This window comes from Hyla sarda, chromosome 3, assembly GCF_029499605.1.
Source record: "Hyla sarda isolate aHylSar1 chromosome 3, aHylSar1.hap1, whole genome shotgun sequence".
Classification (NCBI taxonomy): Eukaryota; Metazoa; Chordata; class Amphibia; order Anura; family Hylidae; genus Hyla; species Hyla sarda.
The window spans coordinates 412473297-412491989 of NC_079191.1; the positions used below are offsets into that span (position 1 = coordinate 412473297).

General features: G+C 49.2%; 1 protein-coding gene across 4 annotated transcripts in view; it reads left to right on the forward strand.

Moving 5' to 3' along the window:
* Positions 1-18693, forward strand: part of HHAT (hedgehog acyltransferase) — a 489607-nt gene that overhangs the window by 107975 nt on the left and 362939 nt on the right. Inside the window, exon 1 of one of the 4 annotated variants that reach the window (XM_056568210.1) lies at positions 13057-13075. The exons of the other annotated variants lie outside the window; for them this stretch is intronic. The gene's annotated coding sequence lies outside the window, so the exon portion shown is untranslated. Of the gene's footprint in view, positions 1-13056; positions 13076-18693 lie in introns of those variants that run through there. 4 annotated transcript variants of the gene reach the window in all.

Sequence of the window (18693 nt, forward strand, 5' to 3'; positions counted from 1 at the left end):
CCTTTAGATGTGCCTGCTCGGAGCGGCAATACGCCTCTACAAGCAGGCACACTGCGATATGCCACGCCACGCGCATGCGCAGTATACTTGCAAATCGTGACTGCTCTCGGCCTAGCTCAGGGAGCAGGGAGAGCGGCCGCGATGTGTTTGAGTACACTGCTCATTCGCTGCGATTTGCAATCGCAGCAGTGTGTCTGCTCCTAACGGCGTATTGCTGCTCCGAGCAGGCACATCTAAAGGCACCCTGTAGCGGTCCTTCAGTGGCGGATCCGCAGTGTAAAATACAGGGTGGGCCATTTATATGGATACACCTTAATAAAATGGGAACGGCTGGTGATATTAACTTCCTGTTTGTGGCACATCAGTATATGTGAGGGAGGAAACTTTTCAAGATGGGTGGTGACCATGGCGGCCATTTTAAAGTCGGCCATTTTGAATCCAACTTTTTTCAATAGGAAGAGGGTCATGTGACGCATCAAACCTATTGGGAATTTCACAAGAAAAACAATGATGTGCTTGGTTTTAACGTAACTTTATTCTTTCATGAGTTATTTAAAAGTTTATGACCACTTATAAAATGTGTTCAATGTGCTGCCCATTGTGTTGGATTGTCAGTGCAACCCTCTTCTCCCACTCTTCACACACTGATAGCAACACCGCAGGAGAAATGCTAGCACAGGCTTCCAGTATCCGTATACACTGCTATATACTACTATATTCACCGCAGGAGAAATGCTAGCACAGGCTTCCAGTATCCATAGTTTCAGGTGCTGCACATCTCGTATCTTCACAGCATAGACAATTGCCTTCAGATGACCCCAAAGATAAAAGTGTAAGGGGGTCAGATCGGGAGACCTTGGGGGCCATTCAACTGGCCCACGACGACCAATCCACTTTCCAGGAAACTGTTCCTCTAGGAATGCTCGGACCTGACACCCATAATGTGGTGGTCACCATCTTGCTGGAAAAACTCAGGGAACGTGCCAGCTTCAGTGCATAAAGAGGGAAACACATCATCATGTAGCAATTTCGCATATACAGTGGCCTTGAGGTTTCCATTGATGAAGAATGGCCCCACTATCTTTGTACCCCATATACCACACCATACCATCAATTTTTGTATTCCAACAGTGTTGGAGGGATCTATCCAATGTGGGTGAGTGTCAGACCAATAGCCGTGGTTTTGTTTGTTAACTTCACCATTCACATAAAAGTTTCCTCATCACTGAACAAAATCTTCTGCGTAAACTGAGGGTCCTGTTCCAATTTTTGCTTTGCCCATTCTGCAGCACCTGAAACTACGGATACTGGAAGCCTGTGCTAGCATTTCTCCTGCAGTGTATATAGTAGTATATAGCAGTGTATACGGATACTGGAAGCTTGTGCTAGCATTTCTCCTGCGGTGTATATAGTAGTATATAGCAGTGTATACGAATACTGGAAGCCTGTGCTAGCATTTCTCCTGCGGTGTATATAGTAGTATATAGCAGTGTATATGGATACTGGAAGCCTGTGCTAGCATTTCTCCTGCGGTGTATATAGTAGTATATAGCAGTGTATATGGATACTGTAAGCCTGTGCTAGTATTTCTCCTGCTGTGTATATAGTAGTATATAGCAGTGTATACGGATACTGGAAGCCTGTGCTAGCATTTCTCCTGCGGTGTATATAGTAGTATATAGCAGTGTATACGGATACTGGAAGCCTGTGCTAGCATTTTTCCTGCGGTGTTTATAGTAGTATATAGCAGTGTATACGGATACTGGAAGCCTGTGCTAGCATTTCTCCTGCGGTGTATATAGTAGTATATAGCAGTGTATACGGATACTGGAAGCCTGTGCTAGCATTTCTCCTGCGGTGTATATAGTAGTATATAGCAGTGTATACGGATACTGGAAGCCTGTGCTAGCATTTCTCCTGCGGAGTATATAGTAGTATATAGCAGTGTATACAGATACTGGAAGCCTGTGCTAGCATTTCTCCTGCGGTGTATATAGTAGTATATAGCAGTGTATACGGATACTGGAAGCCTGTGCTAGCATTTCTCCTGCGGTGTATATAGTAGTATATAGCAGTGTATACGGATACTGGAAACCTGTGCTAGCATTTCTCCTGTTGTGTATATAGTAGTATATAGCAGTGTATACGGATACTGGAAGCCTGTGCTAGCTTTTCTCCTGCGGTGTATATAGTAGTATATAGCAGTGTATACGGATAAAGAAAGCCTATGCTAGCATTTCTCCTGCGGTGTATATAGTAGTATATAGCAGTGTATACGGATACTGGAAGCCTGTGCTAGCTTTTCTCCTGCGGTGTATATAGTAGTATATAGCAGTGTATACGGATACTGGAAGCCTGTGCTAGCATTTCTCCTGCGGTGTATATAGTAGTATATAGCAGTGTATACGGATACTGGAAGCCTGTGCTAGCATTTCTCCTGCGGTGTATATAGTAGTATATAGCAGTGTATACGGATACTGGAAGCCTGTGCTAGCATTTCTCCTGCCGTGTATATAGTAGTATATAGCAGTGTATACGGATACTGGAAGCCTGTGCTAGCATTTCTCCTGCGGTGTATATAGTAGTATATAGCAGTGTATACGGATACTGGAAGCCTGTGCTAGCATTTCTCCTGCGGTGTATATAGTAGTATATAGCAGTGTATACGGATAAAGAAAGCCTATGCTAGCATTTCTCCTGCGGTGTATATAGTAGTATATAGCAGTGTATACGGATACTGGAAGCCTGTGCTAGCTTTTCTCCTGCTGTGTATATAGTAGTATATAGCAGTGTATACGGATACTGGAAGCCTGTGCTAGCATTTCTCCTGCGGTGTATATAGTAGTATATAGCAGTGTATACGGATACTGGAAGCCTGTGCTAGCATTTCTCCTGCGGTGTATATAGTAGTATATAGCAGTGTATACGGATACTGGAAGCCTGTGCTAGCATTTCTCCTGTGGTGTATATAGTAGTATATAGCAGTGTATACGGATACTGGAAGCCTGTGCTAGCATTTCTCCTGCGGTGTATATAGTAGTATATAGCAGTGTATACGGATACTGGAAGCCTGTGCTAGCATTTCTCCTGCGGTGTATATAGTAGTATATAGCAGTGTATACGGATACTTGAAGCCTGTGCTAGCATTTCTCCTGCGGTGTATATAGTAGTATATAGCAGTGTATACGGATACTGGAAGCCTGTGCTAGCATTTCTCCTGTGGTGTATATAGTAGTAAATAGCAGTGTATACAGATACTGGAAGCCTGTGCTAGCATTTCTCCTGCGGTGTATATAGTAGTATATAGCAGTGTATACGGATACTGGAAGCCTGTGCTAGCATTTCTCCTGCGGTGTATATAGTAGTATATAGCAGTGTATACGGATACTGGAAGCCTGTGCTAGCATTTCTCCTGCGGAGTATATAGTAGTATATAGCAGTGTATACAGATACTGGAAGCCTGTGCTAGCATTTCTCCTGCGGTGTATATAGTAGTATATAGCAGTGTATACGGATACTGGAAGCCTGTGATAGCATTTCTCCTGCGGTGTATATAGTAGTATATAGCAGTGTATACGGATACTGGAAACCTGTGCTAGCATTTCTCCTGTTGTGTATATAGTAGTATATAGCAGTGTATACGGATACTGGAAGCCTGTGCTAGCATTTCTCCTGCGGTGTATATAGTAGTATATAGCAGTGTATACGGAAAAAGAAAGCCTATGCTAGCATTTCTCCTGCGGTGTATATAGTAGTATATAGCAGTGTATACGGATACTGGAAGCCTGTGCTAGCATTTCTCCTGTGGTGTATATAGTAGTATATAGCAGTGTATATGGATACTGGAAGCCTGTGCTAGCATTTCTCCTGCGGTGTATATAGTAGTATATAGCAGTGTATACGGATACTGGAAGCCTGTGCTAGCATTTCTCCTGTGGTGTATATAGTAGTATATAGCAGTGTATACGGATACTGGAAGCCTGTGCTAGCATTTCTCCTGCGGTGTATATAGTAGTATATAGCAGTGTATACGGATACTGGAAGCCTGTGCTAGCATTTCTCCTGCAGTGTATATAGTAGTATATAGCAGTGTATACGGATACTGGAAGCCTGTGCTAGCATTTCTCCTGCGGTGTATATAGTAGTATATAGCAGTGTATACGGATACTGGAAGCCTGTGCTAGCATTTCTCCTGTGGTGTATATAGTAGTAAATAGCAGTGTATACAGATACTGGAAGCCTGTGCTAGCATTTCTCCTGCGGTGTATATAGTAGTATATAGCAGTGTTTACGGATACTGGAAGCCTGTGCTAGCATTTCTCCTGCGGTGTATATAGTAGTATATAGCAGTGTATACGGATACTGGAAGCCTGTGCTAGCTTTTCTCCTGCGGTGTATATAGTAGTATATAGCAGTGTATACGGATACTGGAAGCCTGTGCTAGCATTTCTCCTGCGGTGTATATAGTAGTATATAGCAGTGTATATGGATACTGGAAGCCTGTGCTAGCATTTCTCCTGCGGTGTATATAGTAGTATATAGCAGTGTATACGGATACTGGAAGCCTGTGCTAGCATTTCTCCTGTGGTGTATATAGTAGTATATAGCAGTGTATACGGATACTGGAAGCCTGTGCTAGCATTTCTCCTGCGGTGTATATAGTAGTATATAGCAGTGTATACGGATACTGGAAGCCTGTGCTAGCATTTCTCCTGCAGTGTATATAGTAGTATATAGCAGTGTATACGGATACTGGAAGCCTGTGCTAGCATTTCTCCTGCGGTGTATATAGTAGTATATAGCAGTGTATACGGATACTGGAAGCCTGTGCTAGCATTTCTCCTGTGGTGTATATAGTAGTAAATAGCAGTGTATACGGATACTGGAAGCCTGTGCTAGCATTTCTCCTGCGGTGTATATAGTAGTAAATAGCAGTGTATACAGATACTGGAAGCCTGTGCTAGCATTTCTCCTGTGGTGTATATAGTAGTAAATAGCAGTGTATACGGATACTGGAAGCCTGTGCTAGCATTTCTCCTGCGGTGTATATAGTAGTAAATAGCAGTGTATACAGATACTGGAAGCCTGTGCTAGCATTTCTCCTGCGGTGTATATAGTAGTATATAGCAGTGTTTACGGATACTGGAAGCCTGTGCTAGCATTTCTCCTGCGGTGTATATAGTAGTATATAGCAGTGTATACGGATACTGGAAGCCTGTGCTAGCATTTCTCCTGCGGTGTATATAGTAGTATATAGCAGTGTATACGGATACTGTAAGCCTGTTCCAGCATTTCTCCTGCGGTGTTGCTATCAGTGCGTGAAGAGTGGGAGAAGAGGGTTGCATTGACAATCCAACACAATGGGCAGCACATTGAACACATTTTATAAGTGGTCAGAAACCTGTAAATAACTCATAAAAGAATAAAGTTACGTTAAAACCAAACACATCATTGTTTTTCTTGTGAAATTCCCAATAAGTTTGATGTGTCACATGACCCTCTTACTATTGAAAAAACAAAAGTTGGATTCAAAATGGCCGACTTCAAAATGGCCACCATGGTCACCACCCATCTTGAAGTTTCCCCCCTCACATATACTGATGTGCCACAAACAGGAAGTTAATCTCACCAACCATTAAGGTATATCCATATAAAGGTACGTTCACACGTGCATATTTTCTGCTTCAGTGGATTAAGATATTCATTGAAGTCAATGGGCAGCAAAAATACGCATGTGTGAACGCACTGAGGGTATGGTTACACGTGCCATATGATTTGCCGCTGCGTATTTTCCTCAAGGGGCAGTAAAATCAACTGCAGAAAATATGTAGCAAAATTTGGCACATATAACCCTGCTATTAAAGGACATTTTGTTGGCACATGCTTCTAGTGCAGGGGATGCTGATTACGAGGGTCTTTTTATTTTCTGTACTCTTATTCCAGAGATATGGAGGAAAATGTATATATGTAAATTAGTTTGGTGCACTGGGGGCATTCCCAAGCCCCAAGGTGCACTGTCTTGCCGGCCCGCTTCTTACTTGGTACAGCCTTCTTTTCAAATATTCATGTATCCTTCCCCTAAGCCAGTGCTTTCCAACCAGGGTGCCTCCAGCTGTTGCAAAACTACAACTCCCAGCAGCTGTCACCGCCATCTTCCCCCACTCTGCCCGGACTTCTAGGGGCAGGCAGAGCGGGGGAAATGAACTTTCACCCCCTACACCTGCCCTGCGATTCGCCGGTCAGTCCTGACCGGCCGATCGCAGGGGATAGGAGGAGGTGGCACCCCTGCCAAATCGCTCCTATCCTTAAGTATGATCGGGGGATGTCTCTGACAGCTCCGATCATCCCTATTTTTCGGACGATCAGGTCACCAGAGACCCGATCAGCTCGGAATTGCTGCAAATCGCTCATCTGAATTGATTGCGATTTGCGGCGATCGCCGGCATGGGGGGGTGTTATGGGGTCTCAGGACCCCCCCAGGGGTTTGCACAGGGTTCCTGCTGAACGATTTCAGAAGGCATCCCAGTCCAGTCCCTGTACACCCTGGGTCCTTAAGGGGTTAAAAAGGCTTCTGAAAAATTTAAGAATCGATCTGATTGGTTGCTATGGGCAACTGCACCACTCTTCCTCTACACATGTTTTGGTAAATCTCCCCCATGGTTCCTTTCATGTATCTCTCTGCTTCCATAACATAGAACACTTTTATTCTCTGGTGCTAGGAGGGGGTCGTAAGGTGCAAAAAGAACATCACCTGGGGGCAAATCGGGAGACCTTTCAGCCGGATCCCAGGACCCTACCAGAAGGAGCTAATACTGCAGAACAATGGGGGCAGAGGACTTGTGTCACAGTCGGTGTGTGCTCAGGGGGTCTGAGGTGACCGCGACCATTATCATAGAAGATGAATAACAGACCAGCAGGTTTTGGAGTGTGGGACAAATAATACGCAGCACATGATTAATAAGAAGTAACGGGGGTCTCCATCTCCTACATTGTACCCGTATACATGTACAGCTCTACTGCCTGCACCTACAGATCTCTGCTACCTGCACAGACAGCCCTGCTACTTGTATGTTCCCCACCCACACAGCTCTGCTACCTGGATGCCTCCCCCCACAGCTATGCTACCTGCATCCCCCCCAGCTATGCTACCTAGATGCCCCCCCACAGCTATGCTACCTGCACCCCCCCAGCTATGCTACCTGCACCCCCCCAGCTATGCTACCTGCACCCCCCAGTTATACTACCTGCACCCCCCCCCAGCTATACTACCTGCATTCCCCCCATATGACTAGGCTACCTGCACCCCCCCAGCTATACTACCTGCACTCCCCCAGCTATGCTACCTGCACCCCCCCAGCTATACTACCTGCACCTCCCCAGCTATACTACCTGCACCCCCCCAGCTATACTACCTGCATTCCCCCCATATGACTATGCTACCTGCACCCCCCCCAGCTATGCTACCTGCACCCCCCCAGCTATGCTACCTGCACCCCCCAGCTATGCTACCTGCACCCCCAGCTATACTACCTGCACCCCCCAACTATGCTACCTGCACCCCCCCAGCTATGCTACCTGCACCCCCCCAGCTATGCTACCTGCACCCCCCCAGCTATACTACCTGCACCCCCCCCCAGCTATGCTACATGCACCCCCCAGCTATGCTACCTGCACCCCCCAGCTATGCTACCTGCATCCCCCCAGCTATGCTACCTGCACCCCCCCCAGCTATGCTACCCGCATCCCCAACAGCTATACTACCTGCACCCCCCAGCTATGCTACCTGAACCCCCCAGCTATGCTACCTGCACCCCCCAGCTATGCTTCCTGCACCCCCCCAGCTATGCTACCTGCCCCCCCCCAGCTATGCTACCTGCACCCCCCCAGCTATGCTACCTGCACCCCCCCAGCTATGCTACCTGCACCTCCCCAGCTATGCTACCTGCACCCCCCAGCTATGCTACCTGCACCCCCCCCAACTATGCTACCTGCACCCCCCCCAACTATGCTACCTGCACCTCCCCCCAACTATGCTACCTGCACCTCCCCCCAACTATACTACCTGCACCCCCCAAGCTATACTACCTGCATTCCCCCTCATGACTATACTACCTGCACCCCCCCAGCTATACTACCTGCACCCCCCCCAGCTATACTACCTGCATTCCCCCCATATGACTATGCTACCTGCACCCCTCCAGCTATACTACCTGCACCCCCCAGCTATACTACCTGCACCCCCAGCTATACTACCTGCATCCCCCCCCCATGACTATACTACCTGCACCCCTCCCCCCCCATGACTATACTACCTGCACCCCCCCAGCTATGCTACCTGCAACCCCCCAGCTATGCTACCTGCACCCCCCCAGCTATGCTACCTGCACCCCCCCCAGCTATGCTACCTGCACCCCCCCCAGCTATGCTACCTGCACCCCCCCAGCTATACTACCTGCACCCCCCCAGCTATGCTACATGCACCCCCCCCCAACTATACTACCTGCACCTCCCCCCAACTATACTACCTGCACCCCCCAGCTATGCTACCTGCATCCCCAACAGCTATACTACCTGCACCCCCCAGCTATGCTACCTGAACCCCCCAGCTATGCTACCTGCACCCCCCCAGCTATGCTACCTGCACCCCCCCAGCTATGCTACCTGCACCCCCCCAGCTATGCTACCTGCACCCCCCCAGCTATGCTACCTGCACCCCCCCAGCTATGCTACCTGCACCTCCCCAGCTATGCTACCTGCACCCCCCCAGCTATGCTACCTGCACCCCCCCAGCTATGCTACCTGCACCCCCCCAGCTATGCTACCTGCACCTCCCCAGCTATGCTACCTGCACCCCCCAGCTATGCTACCTGCACCCCCCCCCAACTATACTACCTGCACCTCCCCTCAACTATACTACCTGCACCCCCCAAGCTATACTACCTGCATTCCCCCCCCATGACTATACTACCTGCACCCCCCCAGCTATACTACCTGCACCCCCCAAGCTATACTACCTGCATTCCCCCCATATGACTATGCTACCTGCACCCCTCCAGCTATACTACCTGCACCCCCAGCTATACTACCTGCATCCCCCCCCATGACTATACTACCTGCACCCCTCCCCCCCCATGACTATACTACCTGCACCCCCCCAGCTATACTACCTGCACCCCCCCAGCTATGCTACCTGCACCCCCCCAGCTATGCTACCTGCACCCCCCCAGCTATGCTACCTGCACCCAACCCAGATATGCTACCTGCACCCCCCCAGCTATGCTACCTGCACCCCCCCAGCTATGCTACCTGCACCCCCCCAGCTATGCTACATGCACCCCCCCCAACTATACTACCTGCACCTCCCCCCAACTATACTACCTGCACCCCCCAGCTATGCTACCTGCACCCCCCAGCTATGCTACCTGCACCCCCCCCAGCTATGCTACCTGCACCCCCCCCCAACTATACTATCTGCACCTCCCCCCAACTATACTACCTGCACCCCCCAAGCTATACTACCTGCACCCCCCAGCTATACTATCTGCATCACCCCCCAGCTATACTACCTGCACCCCCCCCCCCCAGCTATGCTACCTGCACCCCCCCAGCTATGCTACCTGCACCCCCCCAACTATACTACCTGCACCTCCCCCCAACTATACTACCTGCACCCCCCAAGCTATACTACCTGCACCCCCCAGCTATACTACCTGCCTCCCCCAGCTATACTACCTGCATTCCCCCCATATGACTATGCTACCTGCACCCCCCAGCTATATTACCTGCACCCCCCAGCTATACTACCTGCACCCCCCAGCTATACTACCTGCATTCCCCCCCCGTGACTATACTACCTGCACCCCCCCCAGCTATACTACCTGCATTCCCCCCATATGACTATGCTACCTGCACCCCCCCAGCTATACTACCTGCACCCCCCCAGCTATACTACCTGCACCCCTCCAGCTATACTACCTGCACCCCCAGCTATACTACCTGCATCCCCCCCCATGACTATACTACCTGCACCCCTCCCCCCCCATGACTATACTACCTGCACCCCCCCAGCTATACTACCTGCACCCCCCCAGCTATGCTACCTGCACCCCCCCAGCTATGCTACCTGCACCCAACCCAGATATGCTACCTGCACCCCCCCAGCTATGCTACCTGCACCCCCCCAGCTATGCTACCTGCACCCCCCCAGCTATGCTACATGCACCCCCCCAACTATACTACCTGCACCTCCCCCCAACTATACTACCTGCACCCCCCAGCTATGCTACCTGCACCCCCCAGCTATGCTACCTGCACCCCCCCAGCTATGCTACCTGCACCCCCCCCCCAACTATACTATCTGCACCTCCCCCCAACTATACTACCTGCACCCCCCAAGCTATACTACCTGCACCCCCCAGCTATACTATCTGCATCACCCCCCCAGCTATACTACCTGCACCCCCCCCCCCAGCTATGCTACCTGCACCCCCCCAGCTATGCTACCTGCACCCCCCCAACTATACTACCTGCACCTCCCCCCAACTATACTACCTGCACCCCCCAAGCTATACTACCTGCACCCCCCAGCTATACTACCTGCCTCCCCCAGCTATACTACCTGCATTCCCCCCATATGACTATGCTACCTGCACCCCCCAGCTATATTACCTGCACCCCCCAGCTATACTACCTGCACCCCCCAGCTATACTACCTGCATTCCCCCCCCGTGACTATACTACCTGCACCCCCCCAGCTATACTACCTGCACCCCCCCAGCTATACTACCTGCATTCCCCCCATATGACTATGCTACCTGCACCCCCCCAGCTATACTACCTGCACCCCCCAGCTATACTACCTGCACCCCCCAGCTATACTACCTGCATCCCCCCCATGACTATACTACCTGCACCCCTCCCCCCATGACTATACTACCTGCACCCCCCCCAGCTATACTACCTGCACCCCCCCAGCTATGCTACCTGCACTCCCCCAGCTATACTACCTGCACCCCCCCAGCTATGCTACCTGCACCCCCCCAGCTATGCTACCTGCACCCCCCAGCTATGCTACCTGCACCCCCCCAGCTATGCTACCTGCACCCCCAGCTATGCTACCTGCACCCCCCCCCAACTATACTACCTGAACCTCCCCTCAACTATACTACCTGCACCCCCCAAGCTATACTACCTGCACCCCCCCAGCTATGCTACCTGCACCCCCCCAGCTATGCTACCTGCACCCCCCCAGCTATGCTACCTGCACCCCCCCAGCTATGCTACCTGCACCCCCCCAGCTATGCTACCTGCACCCCCCAGCTATGCTACCTGCACCCCCCCCCCACTATACTACCTGCACCTCCCCCCAACTATACTACCTGCACCCCCCAAGCTATACTACCTGCACCCCCCCAGCTATACTACCTGCACCCCCCAGCTATTCTACCTGCACCCCCCCCAGCTATGCTACCTGCACCCCCCCAGCTATGCAACCTGCACCCCCCAGCTATGCTACCTGCACCCCCCCCCAACTATACTACCTGCACCTCCCCCCAACTATACTACCTGCACCTACCCCCAACTATAATACCTGCACCCCCCCCAGCTATACTACCTGCACCCCCCAGCTATACTACCTGCACCCCCCCCCCAGCTTTACTACCTGTACCCCCCCCAGCTATACTACCTGCACCCCCCCAGCTATTCTACCTGCACCCCCCAGCTATGCTACCTGCACTTCCCCCAACTATACTACCTGCACCCCCCAAGCTATACTACCTGCACCCCCCAGCTATACTACCTGCACCCCCCCAGCTATACTACCTGCATTCCCCCCATATGACTATGCTACCTGCACCCCCCAGCTATACTACCTGCACCCCCCAGCTATACTACCTGCACCCCCCAGCTATACTACCTGCATTCCCCCCCATGACTATACTACCTGCACCTCCCCAGCTATACTACCTGCATTCCCCCCCATGACTATACTACCTGCACCCCCCCCAGCTATACTATCTGCACCCCCCCAGCTATACTACCTGCATTCCCCCCATATGACTATGCTACCTGCACCCCCCCAGCTATACTACCTGCACCCCCCAGCTATACTACCTGCATCCCCCCCATGACTATACTACCTGCACCCCTCCCCCCCATGACTATAGTACCTGCACCCCCCCAGCTATGCTACCTGCACCCCCCCAGCTATGCTACCTGCACCCCCCAGCTATGCTACCTGCACCCCCACAGCTATGCTACCTGCACCCCCCCCAACTATACTACCTGTACCCCCCCAGCTATGCTACCTGCACCCCCCAGCTATGCTACCTGCACCCCCCCCAACTATACTACCTGCACCCCCCAAGCTATGCTACCTGCACCCCCCAGCTATGCTACCTGCACCCCCCCAGCTACGCTACCTGCACCCCCCCCCCCAACTATACTACCTGCACCCCCCAAGCTATGCTACCTGCACCCCCCCAGCTATACTACCTGCACCCCCCCCAGCTATGCTACCTGCACCCCCCCAGCTATGCTACCTGCACCCCCCCCCCCCCCAACTATACTACCTGCACCCCCCCAGCTATACTACCTGCATTCCCCCCCATGACTATGCTACCTGCACCCCCCAGCTATGCTACCTGCACCCCCCCCAACTATACTACCTGCACCCCCCAAGCTATGCTACCTGCACCCCCCAAGCTATGCTACCTGCACCCCCCAGCTATGCTACCTGCACCCCCCCAGCTACGCTACCTGCACCCCCCCCCCAACTATACTACCTGCACCCCCCAAGCTATGCTACCTGCACCCCCCCCAGCTATGCTACCTGCACCCCCCCCCCCCCAGCTATACTACCTGCATTCCCCCCCATGACTATGCTACCTGCATTCACCCTCGATAAAACCCCTCCCACACACACAGCTCTGCTCTACACACACAGTCCCCTTGTACAGCAAGCTCCACCCACCCGTGTGACCGATCACATGACGTGACGTCACACAGCTCCCCCGGTTGATTGGGCAGAGTAGGGTGTGTAGTGTTTATCAATGTATGCAGGGTCGGGTGTCAGGTATGTGATCGGAGGGGGGCGCCACCTCTACAGGAGAGCCCGGGGGAATACACCGCATCCCGGCATGCATTGCTCCCTGAGGCATTCTGGGATTGTGTGGGGCGGGGGTGCACGTGTGCGGTATATAGGACATTGTTCAGACAGCAGCTCCTGTGTCCTGTATGATCGGGGCTGGGACAATGGTGCGCTCTGTTATTGCAAAACTACAACTCGGCTGTCCGGGCATGATGGGACTTGTAGTTTTGCCACAGCTGGAGATCTACAGGTTGGGCAATGCTGTAATAGATGTGTGGGGTGATCAGGCTCATACATGTATTGCAATCTCCTTTCTTTTTTAAAATTTTTGCAAAATAATTGCAAGAATAACAAACAAAAACCTTTGTTGTCTGGGTCCGCAACTTGAATTTAAATTCGCCAGCGAAAAGACGATAGACAGCAATGTCTGCAGGGCGAATTCCGGCAGAATTTATTTTTTTCAGCTCAACTTTATGATGGAATTTTCGACCAGAAAATTCCTTACCGTGAATGGGTTAATGGAAAACCTGTTCACCTGCATTTTAGCATCACGCAGCGGAATTCTGTAGTGTGAACCCGGCCTAAGATTCTGCTGCGTCAGAATTTCTCTCGCTTGGAAATTCCTTAGTGGGAAAACTCAGCCAAAGGGAGAAAAAACCCCAAAAACCTTTGTTTACGGCTGGGTTCACACTACGATTTGACCGTACGGTATCTAATTCATTTGAATGAGCTCATTGTTTCCCCGTATCCAGTTTTGTGACCAGACCTGTGGTATGCCGCAGTTTCAGGTCTTGTCGCAAAACTGGATACAGGGCAAAAATGATCTCATTCAAATGAATTAGATACCGTATGGTCAAATCGTAATGTGAACCCAGTTTTACATGAAAAAATCCCCAAAAAACAAACTACCATTAAGGCTAAGTTTCTACTTGTTTTTTTTGTGGCCCAAAAAAACGCCACAGCATTTTCCTGTATTTGGAGTTTTTTTCTGCCGTTTTTTGCTTTGAGTGGAAATAGCATTTTTGGCCCCTTTGAGCTTTTTTTTTTTTTTTGGTACCCAAAATTTGTTGGGTTCCAAAAAGAAAAAAGGATGCAGTAGTGATGGAAACAAAATGTAGCGAAATTTATATTCTTTATAACGAAATTTTTAATAATTTTTAATAAAGTGTGTGTTTCACTTTTTTTCCCCCTCTATTTTATTTATTTTTTAAAATTTTTTAGGTAGTACTACTACTCCCAGCATGGAACAGACTGTTCCATGATGGGAGTAGTAGTACTACCTAAAAAATTTTAAAAAATAAATAAAATAGAGGGGGAAAAAAAGTGAAACACACACTTTATTAAAAATTATTAAAAATTTCGTTATAAAGAATATAAATTTCGCTACATTTTGTTTCCATCACTACTGCATCCTTTTTTCTTTTTGGAACCCAACGCCCAGAGTGGTGATTGGCCGGATGGTTGCAGCCAATCACAGCTCCCAGAGCACACTCTGCTCCATGCTGGGAGCTGTAGTACCTGCATTAATAGACAGATCGCAGCAAGTGTAACTTCTGACACCCGCTGCGATCTGTCTATTAATGCAGGTACTACAGCTCCCAGCATGGAGCAGAGTGTACTCCATGTTGTGAGTAGTAGAACCTGCAGTTAAGGACAGATCACAGTGGATGTCACTCCTGACTCCCGCTGTGATGCTCCTGTATAATGTATGGATGCGGCAGCCGCTTTTCTATGGTCCCCTGCACTGCCGTGTATATACAGTGCTCCCTCAACTTACAATGGCCTCAACATACAATAGTTTCAACATACAATGGTCTTTTCTGGACCATTGTAAGTTGAAACCAGACTCAACATACAATGCTACAGACAGTCCAGATCTGTGAAACGTGTCAATGAACCGACCAATCAGAATGGGCATTCACTGGTAAAACTCCTGTATTACTGAAGTGTATGCACTGAATGGTGTCTGGTAGCGCCCCCTACAGTACAGGGAGGTATTACATGTTCTGTACTAATCTTTGGGCCAGGATTAGCTGCTCCTTTGGACACCAGATGAGGGCGACTCCATGTTACTTTTTTAGGACATTGTGTGTACTGTACAGGACCCTGAAGAAGCTCCTGTCCTCTACATAGACCAGTGTTTCCCAAGCAGGGTGCCCCCAGCTGTTGCAAAACTACAACTCCCAGCATGCCCGGACAGCCTTTGGCTGTCCGGGCATGCTGGGAGTTGTAGTTTTGCAACAGCTGGAGGCTCCCTGCTTGGGAAACACTGACGTAGACAGTGATTTGCAGCTCCCAGCAGCTCTTTCTTACTTTTATATGTAAGGATTTGCTTTATCTATATTAGTTATCTACTTATTATTCTTTAATCCTCACTTTTTCCTATTTTTGGATGACATTTTGGTGGCTTCAGAACCAATTACCAGGTTTCCATAGAGTTCTGGTCTCAACATACAATGGTTTCAACATACAATGGTCGTCCTGGAACCAATTAATATTGTAACTTGAGGGACCACTGTACACCTATTCATATTTTCCGCAGAGAGCTGTGATTGGCTGGAACCATCTGACCAATCACAGCTCTGCGGGAAATATGAATGCAGGGGACCATAGAAGAGCAGTCGCCGCATCTATACATTATACAGTAGGATCGCAACAGACCCGGGGCAATCTGTCAAGCAATACAGGTACTACTATTCCCATCATGGAACAGTGTGTTCCATGCTGGGAGTAGTAGTACTACCTAAAAAAAAATGTAAAAAATAAAAAAGTGAAAAACACACACACTACATTTTTATTATTGTCGGCTACATTTTTAGGTCCCCACCCGCCCACATAAATTGATCCCTGTTTTAAAAATTAATAACAACAATTTTGTTATAAAAAAAAAAAAAGATAAATTTCGTTAGATACAATTTTTTCCATCACTACAGTATCTTTTTATTTTATTTTTTTAATGGTACCCTACGAAATTTTATTTAAAAAAAAGGTATCACCATCACTTTTTTGGATCGCTAAAGTGCAAAAAAGAATAAAAACCGCCTGCAAAAACGCCACTTGTCGTTTTTAGTGGCATTTTTTCCATCCCATAGACTTCTATGGGAGAAAAACGCTATAGGCTCAACATGCTGCAAAACCGCCAAGGAGCTAAAAAAGAGCGAAAAAACGCCAAAAGGATAAAAAAAAAAAAAACGCCAAACTGAAAAAAGCTAAGTGGAAAAAGAATTTTGTGATTTCTCATTGATTTACAGCTAACATCTGGCCACAGTGTTTTTTGGCCCAAAAAACGCCATGCGGCAGAATTGGCGTTTTTCTTGGCGTTTTTCCCCCAAAAAAACAAGTAGAAACTTAGCCTTAGGCTGCATTCATACCACGTTTTTGCAATACAGTTCCCGTATACGTTTTCAATGAGAAAACCGTATAGAACCGTATTGAAAACCGTATGCACTGACTCTCCATTGAAAACCGTATGACAAACAATGCATCCGGTTGCATCTATTTTGCGTCTTGTACGGTTTTGTCTGTTTTATTCCAGTACCCAAATCCGTAGCCTATCGCGGTTTTTGGTCCGGGTGAAAAACTGTATTAAACCGTATATGTTTTTTTTTAAACATTGGAGTCAATGGGAACCGTACAGAGTAGGGATCGATTGATATTGATTTTTTAGGGCCGATACGATACCGATAATCGGTGGAGGTTAGGGCCGATAGCCGATAACTTATACCGTTATTCCGGTATAAGTTATCGGCTATTTATCCCCCCGCGACACCGCTGCAGATCATTGATTTAAAGCGGGCGCTTTAAATCAATGCACTGCAGTGGCTTTTGCGGTGCCATAGGCCGCCGCCGCCGCCCACTTCTCTCCCCCTGCCTGTCCGGGGGTCCTGTGACCTATCACCGCCAACGCTCCCCCCGCCACGCCGCACCGCGCCTAGGGGTGCCTCCAGCTGTTGCAAAACTACTACTCCCAGCATGCCCGGACAGCCGTTGGCTGTCGGGGCATGCTGGGAGTTGTAGTTTTGCAACAGCTGGAGGGCATACTGTAGGTATAGTATATTATACAGACCCCTGTCCATCCCAGAACCCCTACTCACCTTCCCAGTTGCTGCAGGGACCGTCCGGGGAGGGTGGTCCGGGCCATCCATCCTTCCTGTAGTGTCCGGCGGCATTCCGGGTGGAGGGTGAACCGGTCCGGGCTGTTCTTCTTCTCCGGGGGTCCTCTTCTCCACTCCGGGCAGGCTCCGGCCTAGTAACGCTGCATAGACGCCGCTGCGCAGCGACGCACCTGACGTCACGGCGTAGCGGCGTCTATGCAGCGTACTAGGCCGGAGCCTGCCCGTAGTGGAGAAGAGGACCCCCGGAGAAGAAGGACAGCCCGGACCGGTTCACCCTCCACCCGGAATGCCGCCGGACACTACAGGAAGGATGGATGGCCCGGACCACCCCCATTACGGGTAAGTTTAATTTTTTTTTAATTGACTCGGAGGGTGGGGGAGGGGCCCGAGCGGTATGGGCAAAAATCCATACGGTGGGAGAAAAAAAAAATGGTATCCGGTTCATACCGGTATACTGCCCAGCACTACGATGGGGGGTGCGACGCGGGGGGGCGGGCGTGGCACGGTGGGTCGGGGGGGGTCGCGGTGCGGGGGACGGGGCATTATCGGCTTATCGGCAAGGTAATTGCCGATACCGATAATGCCCAAAATCGTGATTATCGGCCGATAATATCGGCCATACCGATAATCGGTCGATCCCTAGTACAGAGCCGTATGTGCGTACGGTTCCCTTCAGTTTTCACCATACGGTTTTTGACTTTGCACAGTTTTTTTTTTCTTGGAATTTCAATCAAACAAGTGAAACTTTATTCATAAAGTAGTGAAAAGTTAGAAACGTATACTTTTTTTTCCTTAAAAAACGGATGGAACCAGGACATCATTTTTAAAACCGTATACAGGTTGAAATTTGTACACAGGTTTTGATACAGTTTAGTCAGGTTTGAGGAATCCGTTTTTCATCAAAAACCTGATACGGGAACTGTATTGCAAAAACCTGGTGTGAATGCAGCCTTAGACCATGTTCACATGATAGTATTTCCAAGAGGAAACCAGCTGAAAAATTCTGCTCAGAAATTCCATTGCAGCAGAGTCCCATTCTTTCCAGTAGGATTCTGCTGCACCGTGCACAGTGGGATTTCCGCGTAGTGTGAATGCGACCGTAGGGTTTAATGCACACAAGCATTTTGGTTGGAGATTTTCTGGGATATTACAGGACTAGGAAAGTAGGTGGGATTATTTTGGCGGACTGAATTTGATCCGCGTTACGTTATGGATTTTATAATCTGCAGTGAGTTGGTTTAGGTTGTGGATTTGTCGCAGATTGAAATCAATAGGGAAAGGTAAAAATCTGAATCACGATCTGTAAGACTTAAAGGGGTATTCAAGGCCAAAACTTTTTTTTATATATATCAACTGGCTCCGGAAAGTTAAACAGATTTGTAAATTACTTCGATTAAAAAATCTTAATCCTTCCAATAGTTATTAGCTTCTGAAGTTGAGTCGTTTTTTTCTGTCTAACTGCTCTCTGATGACTCACGTCCTATGGGG